Below are 11,179 nucleotides of genomic sequence, written 5' to 3'. Positions count from 1 at the left end.
TGGACGATTGGTGAGAAACCTTTAGTTACATAAAGTCATAAAGACAATGATTTTATGTGAATTAATGGAGATGACAAAAGCCTTATGCAACGCCCTCCTAATCCAGGATTGTTACACTGTGTACTTAAAATTGAGTTAGACCTGCTAATCATGCCATTTGGCTTAAATTGTGTAACTAAGGTTAGTGACAAGGGTTAGGGTTAAAAGTTTTGGTCAAAGAACCATTGACTTTTATTTCAAAAGTGTTATACAACATGGGATCCCAAAATATTACAACACAACTGTTTAAAAGGGTAAATACATAACAAAAGTTACATCAGCCGGCCTAATCAGCAAAATAGAGCTATAACCCTAGTTCCTCTAAGATAACCCCGGCTGTGATGGTCAAGTAGCCACATATGTACACCCCACCACCGAAGCTCTCCAACTCATGGCCGGTTTAGCTTTCCCTTTCCCTTACCTACACCACAAAGCACTCGTGAGCTGGGGCTCAGCAAGAAAACAGAACATGCGATAGTAGAGAATATAACTTAAAATAACCATTCAACAAAATCAGTGACATCAATTCATAGCCAATATTATGTAAGTTCAATCGAGTGATCATTGGATCAACCTGGGGCCGTCGCCTTATTCAGTTAGCTTTTAAGCCAACTCTCGGGCCTATGCCCAAGCTACTTGACCGTAGAGTCACCTGGGACCTCGCCCTTAGCTCTGTCTCACTAGCCATAGTGCTAGCCCAACCCCCGTGGTTCACCTTTGACCTTAGTGTCGATCAACGTAATAGTACGTTGCTGGTTTAGGCCAATGCCTCTCGACCAGCACACTGTAATGACCCAACTACTCTAGACCTTGGACCATTAACGAAAACTATACATAGACACTAATCTTTAACAAAACTTACAAGTGAAATAATCATACTTTATTAAAAACTTGAAGGAAAACAAATGTTAAACTTACATAAAATATCAAGTAGGATATGGGATCCCATTGTTTTAAAATCAAAACATGACATAATTAAAAAGAGATTTACATAAAAAAATGCAGAAAAATACATGTAAAAACCATAAGAAACAAAACTACATCCTCGAATCAAAACGCTCGCCTCTTGAATCCATTCCGCCTCAATACACATTCTCCAAGCTTCCAAGAACCTTTCCCGCCACTAAGACTATTTTCCTGCACATATAAACAAAAAGGAGTGAGCCTAATGCCCAGCAAGGAAAATCTAACACATAGTCCATAGACATAAATTTCATATAAAACATAAAAACATAACATAACACTTATATCACATACATACTATAATGGCCATTATTACTTGGGGTCCCATAGACTAAACAAGTCATATGCCCATTAGATTAGTGGGGTCTTGCTAGCTAAGCAAGTCATATGCCCATAATCTATTTGGGGCTTGTTAGTCATATAAGTCATATGCCCAAGCCTACAAACAAACTTAACATAACATATTTCATAACATAAAAATCATAAGATAACATATAAAAACATATAACATATAAATTCTATCCTATTTTCCTTACCAAAATACCGGGATATGAGGACAGAGTTGGGACTTTGGAACACTCCTAAAAACCATTTATAACAGGGTGAGTAAATTGAAGAAAATGGATGAAAAGAATGGAAGGACTATACCATTGAGAATATACTTACATAAAACTTATGTGCAAGTTCTTAGATTTCCTAACCAAAATAAAGAATAAGGTTAGAAGGCTGAGTAGAAGACTATGAGAACTTAAATAAAATAATATCAATTGAACTAGAGTGTGGAAATACCTTGAAGGCTTATAAGACCAATCTAAACCTTGAACCGAAATGCTATAAAACCTTACTTCCCAAGTGTTTGATAATCTTATGATGGTCAAGCTTATGATTCCTAACCCAAGTGTTTACACTCTCACACTCACCTAGCAACTTGCAGCCTCTGAACTTAGAGTAATAGATGAATAAATTGCTGGGTACTAGGTCCTATTTATAGAGTTTAGGAATGAAAAGATCTTCATTTAACTTGACTAAAAATAATGGCTTTTTAAGTGAAAATAATTTGAATTATCATTCAGCAGAGGCTGAAGACTCGTTCAGAAAGGTGCTGGACTTATCAAGAGGTTGAAGGTTTGAATGGAAAACGATTTCAAAAACTTTCAAATTATGCTGAGAGGGGCGATATATTGCCCCCTGTAGGCAATATATCGCCTGGGCCAGTATGCTCGAGGCAATCGTGCATCGTTTCGGGTTTTTCGTATCTTCGTGCTGCGATATATCACCACCTATTGCTGCGATATATCAGCATACGCTGATTATTTAAACACGAAATTACACATTTTTAGCTTAATTTAAATTGAGTAAACAACCTTGACTAAGCCCTCTAACGTTTTCAAAGTTGGTGACTGACCTTAGGGTATTCAAATTTTAACCTTAATAAATTTAATCCTCAAAATACTTAATCATTAATAAACCCATACATAACATGTGCTATTATCCTATTGGTTCTTATCTAAACCTTATAGTATAATAAATATTATCCTCAATATCAGTCATATTAATCAAACCTTAATTTAAAATTAATATTCCTACACTATAGGTTAAACTTAGAAAATCTACAAGTACTACTATGAGTGTCCAAATAAATCCCGGTCTGAACCAAAAATCCATAGTCATAAAGATAATAATATTATTACTATTATACTACTATCTAACTTAGCTAAGTAAAGTTCTTGGACTCTACACACACAGTGCACAATTGCCGCCCTTGACTTATAAGTCAAGCCCTAAACCAGGATTTCATACCTTACTTATAAGAAACAGATGTGGATAGGCACATCTCGATAATTAAGAACATATTCATGCTAATCATATAAGCTCATTGAATAACTATACCCACGATACTAGACATATTCACATAAAGGGGTCGCATGCCCTAATCATAGAATTCATGTAACGAATATAAGCACTTAAGAATTTATCAACAAACATTTAGAACAATAGCCTAACATAATCAATCTTGGGGCCCAAGCCCTAATCATATTAATATACAACAGACGGGCCAATCCCTAATCACATACAACACGTTCTGGGTGCATTTTTCTTACCTTAGGTCCAAGCAAGCGTAAATAAGAACGAACCTCTAGCACGATCTCGGTTTCGAGCCCTTAGTGATAGCCTAAGTCACAACCATAAAATAGGATTCTATTAAAATTGAGTGATCAAAGGCTTCCAGACCAAGCCCTAGCGTCCGAGACCTCGGGTTCACCAAACCGGGCAGTGGAAACAATCCCGAGCCCTTAAGGTTAAGTTCCCACGCTTAAAACCTTCTAGGGGGTCCTAAAACCCCTTAAGAGCTGCAACCCTAAGCCCCTATGCCGCGGCCCGCCTCCAACTAGAGGTCCAGCCTCCCCAAACAACAGTCACGCACTATAGCCCAACCACAGTGGCGCTGCGGCCCGCCCTCCTTCTTGGCTCCCATCTTGTTCTAGAGGGCCGCGACACACCAAGAACAGAGCCGGGGCCCGACACCTTCGAACCCAAAAAATCCTCCATTTCAGCAACTAAAACCCAATCAATTTAACTCAAAATCATCCCAATAACACAACTAAATCATCACAAACCCTCTAACATGTTCCCAACAGCAAAACCCAACAAAAAGCTAGCTTAAAACCTCATAACACTCCAATTCAATCCTTGAGCTAAGAGATTAAAAAAACCTCAAGGAACCATGAATTATACATGAATTAAACCATTAAATGAAGTTCAGATGTTTACCTCAATTGAAGAAGAAAACCTTCTAGCCTCAAGAAATCTGAAACCCAGTCCCAAGCTTCAATTCTATGGCTTCTAGTCAATAAGTCCCCTTAATTCCAATGGTTAACTTGAGAGAGTGTTTAGAGAGAACAAGAGTGAGCTGAGAGAAAGGGAGGGTAGTCGGTTTAGGCAGCTTCTAATTGTCTCTTTGGTTTTGTCTTCTCTAACTTAAGTTAATCCCAAGGCTCGGGTACCCAAAACGTCCTCGAGGGCAAAATGGTAAATTTACCCAACATTCCCTCCTAGACTTTCTAACTCCAAATATATCATCAATTATCTATTTTCATAACCCGATAACCTGATTAATTATCCAATACCTAAAATACCCCTTGAATCACCTCGATTCGGTTTTTGGGTACCGTTGTGAATTTTCTGCTAACTTGCTCCCTAGGATCGCCTTGTGCCAAATAGTTAAAATAAACCCACATAATAATGTGGTCTCTCACAGATATCACATATATGCACATAAATACACATTTATGCCCGCAATGGGCCAAATTACCAAAGTCTCCCTTCTAATAAGAAGCGGCCCACCTACATATTTAATATCCCTAAATATGCACATTTAATATATTATCACATAATCCACATATTAACAATTAATATAGCAATGAAACACATATTTCCACATATTGCCATCCCGACCCCCTAATCAAGGCCCTAAGCCTTATTAGGTTGTGGATGCTCAAAATTCAACACCGGTAAAGAACCCACATCTCATGCCTAAGGTCCCTGGAAGGTTCAAAGCAACCATGTTTGAAGTCCATTTCAACCCTCAAATTAGTGCTCAAAATGACCCTGCTCCAAATGACCACTCCACCTTGGACACTGGTAAAGAACCCAAGCGTCCCGCGCGCCCAGGCGCCTCGCATGCCTCGCTCGCCCAGCGCCCCGCCCGCCCCGCGCCTCGTGCGCCCCGCGCGTCCCGCTCGCCTCGTGACACCACCAGGAGACAAGCGTCTCGCGACCCCCAAGATGCCACGCGCAACAGTCATGACGTGGTCCTCGTGGTGGCCTCCTCTCACACACCAGCCTCGTCCTTAGGGGTGTCCACGTGGTGACCATGGAGCAAGAAGAGTTAGAATATGGATGGTACGGTGTCCATGCTAGACAGGTAGTGGTAGTACAAGAATGGTACGTGGTCAGGATTCCCTCAACATGCTTATGAGATCCGTACCCAACAAGTAGTGGAGGCATAATATGGTACCATGACAGGAGTACTTTTGCAGACCCCTGACACGTACTAGAGCAAACCCCCACTCTTCCAACACCACTACCCCTAAAACCACTCTCCTGACAGTCTTGTGTACCATCTGGTCCCCTAGACCACAATGTATCAGGGGCCATTAGAGCCCACTATAAAAGGAACCACACTTCCACATTGGAGGGGGTTGGAAAAAATACTGTAGCACTACACCATATGAAATACAAGTTCATTTCACCATTTTCTTTCTGCAACTATTCTTTGAGTTCTCAATTAGATCTTTGAAGTTTTTCTTTTGATAATCTCTACATTTCTATTTTTCTAACTTAACTTGGTTGACGAGTTCTCACCGTCAACAGTTTGGCACCATTTGTGGGAAGAACAAGCATCAAGCCAGCATTCTTCCATCACTTCCAACAAAGAAATATGCTAAGACGTTCAAAACGCCTACGACAAATACAAGATGATGAGATTCGTCGGGACAAAGTAGAGCGGAGGGCTTCCAAGAAAGACCCCCCTCTGCCTAAGCATGGAGGTAGATCGGAAGAGCCTCTTCCCCCAAGGGAGGAGAAGGAAGCATCATCCCCGGCCCTCCGACCCGACGGAGGTCATTCAGAGCCACCAGTGCATCCACTTCACCGGCCTCCGGTGGCACACTGCTCAGGCCACCAAGACCCAGGTCCATCGACGCACGGGCCAAGTAAGGGTCCCGGGGTACGCTCGGTAAGTTCCAGCTCAAGGACTCGCTTCTACAGGGATGAGATTCAAGAGTTACATAAAAAGACTCGAAGGCTGGAAACCACGATAGAGAACATGCAGGAGGTCTTAAACGACCTACTGCAAGGAAAGTCAAGCATACCCCTTCCTAGGCATAAAGAGAAGGAGCATGAAAAAGGGGAAGACATTGTCCCCATAGACGATGGGGGAACCCGACTTTCCACCAGTAAAAGTCCCCTGACAAGGTCCCGTGGGGATCCTAGGCCGACGAAATTTCCCCAAGAGCAAAGGCGGAAGGAAGACGATGGTTGTAAGAACAAAGCAGAACTCACCTCAAAAGAAGCGCCCCCCGCGGTTCCCCCGAGGAACACCACCAAAGCAAGGGTTCAGTCTGAGGACCCATGAGATTCCTCAAGCAAAAAGAGGAGGGGACTAGACACTAAAATGCGAAGCCCTCGGGACAAAATTACCACTGCACCTGGGGGGCACAAAGATAATGAAGAATTTGACCGTGATTCGCCCTTCACAAGGGAGATCCAGGCTGAGCAAATGCCCACTGGCTTCAGAGAGCCTCGCATGACTCTGTACGAGGGTACTACAGACCAAAAATATCATTAGACTCCTTCAATAACTTGATGAGGTTAAGAGGGGTCAACAACAGGGCAAAGTGCCATTGCTTTGTCGTTACGCTTAAAGGAGTGGCATACAAGTGGTTCAAGAGGTTAAGGCCAGGAACAATCAAATCATGGCAGCAATTCTCAGATGAATTTCTTCAGCAACACCATGCAGCCTGTGATTACATCATGCCAATTACCAGCCTCGCTAACATAAAACAAGGCGAGAATGAAAGTCTGAAGAACTATATCCATAGGTTCAATATGGAAGCAACGAAGGTGGGAAGCTTAACCAAAGCAGAGCTCAAGATGGATATTACAGCCGGAGTATGACCAGGAAGCAGGTTATGGAGTAACATGCTCAAAACAGAAGTTTTGAATTTTGATGATTTCTTCGAGAGAGCACATAAGTACATACGTGTGGAAGAGGGCCATAAGAACTCGAATGTTGAAGAAAGCGAACCTTCCACTAGTCGCCCTACTACCAATACGTCTGAAGATTCCATATAGAAGAGGGCGTCGTACTAGAGGGGTCGCTGACCAAGTTTGAGATTGAACTAAGACCATCTAGCCATGAAAGTCCCGACCCGAGAGGAGATCACCTCAAAAATTGTAAAAAGGGTCTCAAAAGTAGACGCCTGCAAAAATGGTCTCAAAAGTAGATGCCTGCAAAAATGGTCTCAAAAGTAGACGCCTGCAAAAAGGGGTCTCAAAAGTAGACGCTTGCAAAAAGGGTCTCCAAAGTAGACGCTTGCAAAAAGGGTCTCAAAAGTAGACGCCTGCAAAAAGGGTCTCCAAAGTAGACGCTTGCAAAAAGGGTCTCAAAAGTAGACGCCTACAAAAAGGGTCTCAAAGTAGACGCTTCCAAAAAAGGTCTCAAAGAAGACGCTTGCAAAAAGGGTCTCAAAGAAGACGCTTGCAAAAATAGTACTATGCCTAATGACGAGAAGGACGCTTCTCGCAAGAAATAATAAGTGCGCGCGAAAATATATAAAAGGATAACTAGAACCCAAGGGGTCAATATATCCTTATAGATACGATCAAGGTGCACTAAAGAGAGACCTATCGAACCCCCTTTTGCGTGGGCTCTAAAGGACCTCGAGCATGATAAATAAAAAAAAATGAAAAAAAAGGAAGAGTCTACAAGAACGCCTAAAGGCCTCCCTATAGACTGGGGGGCAAGTGTGGATACCAAAAATCCACCATAAAAAAAATCTCTAGTACATGGTTAAAATACAAGGCTAAAGGTCAGTTAGTCACATTATCAGGCTCAGACCTGTAAGTCTTGTGAAACTGGGAGATTGTCCCAAGGGAAGCATCACCTTATGAGCTGTGAAGTATGGCCTTGCTAGTCTAAGAGGACAAGCTACGCGTCACGAGAGGGCAGGTGCATGAGGCCCTCGCATAGCGAGGCCCTACTTGTCTTGACGCTGAGAGATGTCGAGGGCACCGGAGCTGTGAATGTAGGAATTCTTCCCTTGTGAATTCCATCCAAGAGATCCACCCTCGCTATGCGAGGCACCTTTGCTATGTGAGGCTCACGACTGGCCTCCTACGCACGTCGTGTCTACGCAAGACTTAGCTTCCTGCCTCTAAGTGATCACATGGGGTGCAGCCTGGCTAGACTTCCCGTGTCCCACATGCATAGACGCATGCATCCGAACATAGGTCCCACAGGGCTGCCTCGCTATGCGAGACACTCTAAGGACCCTGAACCCTCTCGCTATGCAGGGTACTTCTCTAGGCTTCCCGCGTTCACCTTGCCTCGCCTCACGCACCAGCCACGACACCTGCTATGGCCGTTCCACCCAGCCACCCGGGCAACGACGTGCTCGCCAAAGGAGGAGAAATCGAAGTTTGGATCCTGCCTCCATACACCGTAAAGGGCGCGCTCAATGGACCTATATTCAATAACTGCCCTATCCGCCTCTAAGGAAGCAACCCTCTCCTACGACGTGACTGCAGCAGCCTTAGTACCCTCAAGTTTGCCCTCTAAGGAAGTGACCCTCTCTTGCGACGCAGTGGCGGTAGCCTTGGCACCCTGGAGTTCGGTCTTTAGGCTGGTGACCCTTTCCTGCAACATCATGGCCTTGGCAATCGCCATCTTCTTCTTTTTCGATGAGGCAAAATTTTTTTCCAAGGCCTTTTCTAGCATAGACCTGGTTTCAGCAAGCTCCCCCTCAACTCCTGGACCCGAATTGCAAGACGGTCCCTCTCGGCATTCGACGTGGAAAGGTTGAGAGCTGAGTCGGCAAACTGCTGAGCCACGGTATAGGCCTGGAGTAAAGCACTATTTATAAGAATCAAAGAGAAGAGTCTACCAGAGCACCTAAAGGTCCTCTTCTAGACTGGGGGGCAAGTGTGGATGCTCAAAATTCAACACCGGTAAAGAACCCACATCTCATGCCTAAGGTCCCTGGAAGGTTCAAAGAAACCATGTTTGAAGTCCATTTGAACCCTCAAATTAGTGCTCAAAATGACCCTGCTCCAAATGACCACTCCACCTTGGACACTGGTAAAGAACCCAAGCATCCCGTGCGCCCCAGACGCCTCGCGCACCCCGCGCGCACCCAGCACCTCACGCGCCCCGCGCCTCGTGCGCCCTACGCGTCCCGCTCGCCTCGCGACACCATCAGGAGACAAGCATCTCGCGCCCCCAAGACGCCACGTGAAACAGTCACGCCGTGGTCCTCGTGGTGGCCTCCTCTCACACACCAGCCTCGTCCTTAGGGGTGTCCACGTGGTGACCGTGGAGCAAGAAGAGTTAGAATACGGATGGTACAGTGTCCATGCTAGACAGGTAGTTAAAGTACAAGAATGGTACGTGGTCAGGATTCCCTCAACATGCTTATGAGATCCGTACCCAACAAGTAGTGGAGGCATAATATGGTACCATGATAGGAGTACTTTTGCAGACCCCTGACACGTACTAGAGCAAACCCCCACTCTTCCAACACCACTACCCCTGAAACCACTCTCCTGACAGTGTACTTGTGTACCATCTGGTCCCCTGGACCACAATGTATCAGGGGCCATTAGAGCCCACTATAAAATGAATCACACTTCCACATGGGAGGGGGTTGGAAAAAATATTGTAGCACTACACCATATGAAATACAAGTTCATTTTACCATTTTCTTTCTAGAACTGTTCTTTGAGTTCTCATTTAAATCTTTGAAGTTTTTCTTTTGATAATCTCTACATTTCTATATTTCTAACTTAACTTGGTTGACGAGTTCTCACCGTCAACATAGGTAATTTTGGGACGTTACAACTATCCCCTCCTTACAGAAATTTCATCCTCGAAATTTTACCGGAACAACTCAGGAAAGTGAGCTCGCATATTTGCCTCCAGCTCCCAGGTCGCTTCCTCGACCCTATGGTTCCTTCATAATACCTTAACCAAAGGTATAGTCTTGTTTCTTAGGACCTTGTCCATCCTGTCAAGAATCTGAATTGGTTGTTCCTCATAAGACAAGTGTGCCTCCAATTCCAAATCCTCATAACTCAGTACATGAGTTCCATCTGACACATACTTCCTCAACATGGAAATATGGAATACATTATGCAAACTAGACAGTGCAGGGGGTAAGGCCAACCTGTAGGCCACCTGCCCGATCCTTTTTAGGATCTCAAACGGTCCCACATACCTAGGGCTTAGCTTGCCCTTCTTCCCGAACCTCTTCACCCCTCTCAGAGGTGAAACTCTAATGAAGACATAGTCTCCCACCTGGAACTCCACGCTCCTCCGCCTCAGGTCAGAATAGCTCTTTTGCCTACTCTGAGAAGCGAGCATCCAAGCTCTAATCTTCTCGATAGCCTCAGTGGTCCTTTAGACTGCATCCGGACCTAAATATTTCCTCTCACCTATCTCATCCCAGTGAATGGGCGATCTGCACTTCCTACCATACATCATCTCATAAGGTGCCACTCCGATGGTAGACTGATGGCTGTTGTTATAAGAAAATTCTATCAGAGGCAAATATTTACTCCAAGACCCTTCAAAGTCTAACACACATGCTCTCAGCATGTCTTCCAATATCTGAATAGTCCTCTCAGACTGACCATCGGTCTGAGGATGATAAGTTGTGCTTAACTTTAGCTGTGTACCCATCGCCCTCTGCAAACTCCCCCAAAACTTGGAAGTAAAGATAGGGTCCCTATCAGACATGATAGACCTCGGCGTCCCATGAAGGCGAACTATCTCTCTCACATAGAGATCTGCATACTGGTCAACTGTGTAATTCATGCTCACCGGTAGAAAGTGAGCTAATTTCATGTACCGATCCACGATGACCCAAATAGAATCATGCTGACCCACTATTCTGGGCAAGCCTACCACGAAATCCATCGTGATATCCTCTCACTTCCACTTTGGGATAACCAGAGGCTGTAACAGTCTTGCTAGCCGCAAATGCTCATCCTTGACCTGCTGACAGGTCAGGCACCTCGCTACGTACTCTGTCACATCCCTCTTCATCCCAGGCCACCAATATAAAACTCTCAGGTCCTGATACATCTTCGTTGTGCTTGGATGAAGAGAATATAGGGTGGTGTGAGATTCATCCAGAATCTCTCGTCTGATATCGGTGTCCATCGGAACACAAATCTGACCCTTATACCTCAGTAAACCCATACTCGACACTGAATAGTCCTTAGCTACTCCAGCTAGGACTTCTTCTCTAACCTGCCCCAACTGTGGATCATCTAACTGTCTCTGCTTGATTCTCTCCAAGAGAGTAGACTGTAAAGTGATATTGGCCAACTGGCCCACCACTAACTCTATCCCCGCTCGAGTCATTTCATCAGCCAACTTCCTCGATATCTATTT

The sequence above is a fragment of the Humulus lupulus genome, chromosome 9 (genome assembly GCF_963169125.1).
Source record: "Humulus lupulus chromosome 9, drHumLupu1.1, whole genome shotgun sequence".
Taxonomy (NCBI): Eukaryota; Viridiplantae; Streptophyta; class Magnoliopsida; order Rosales; family Cannabaceae; genus Humulus; species Humulus lupulus.
The sequence above is the reverse complement of the archived record's forward strand: the minus strand, read 5'-3'. Positions refer to the sequence as shown.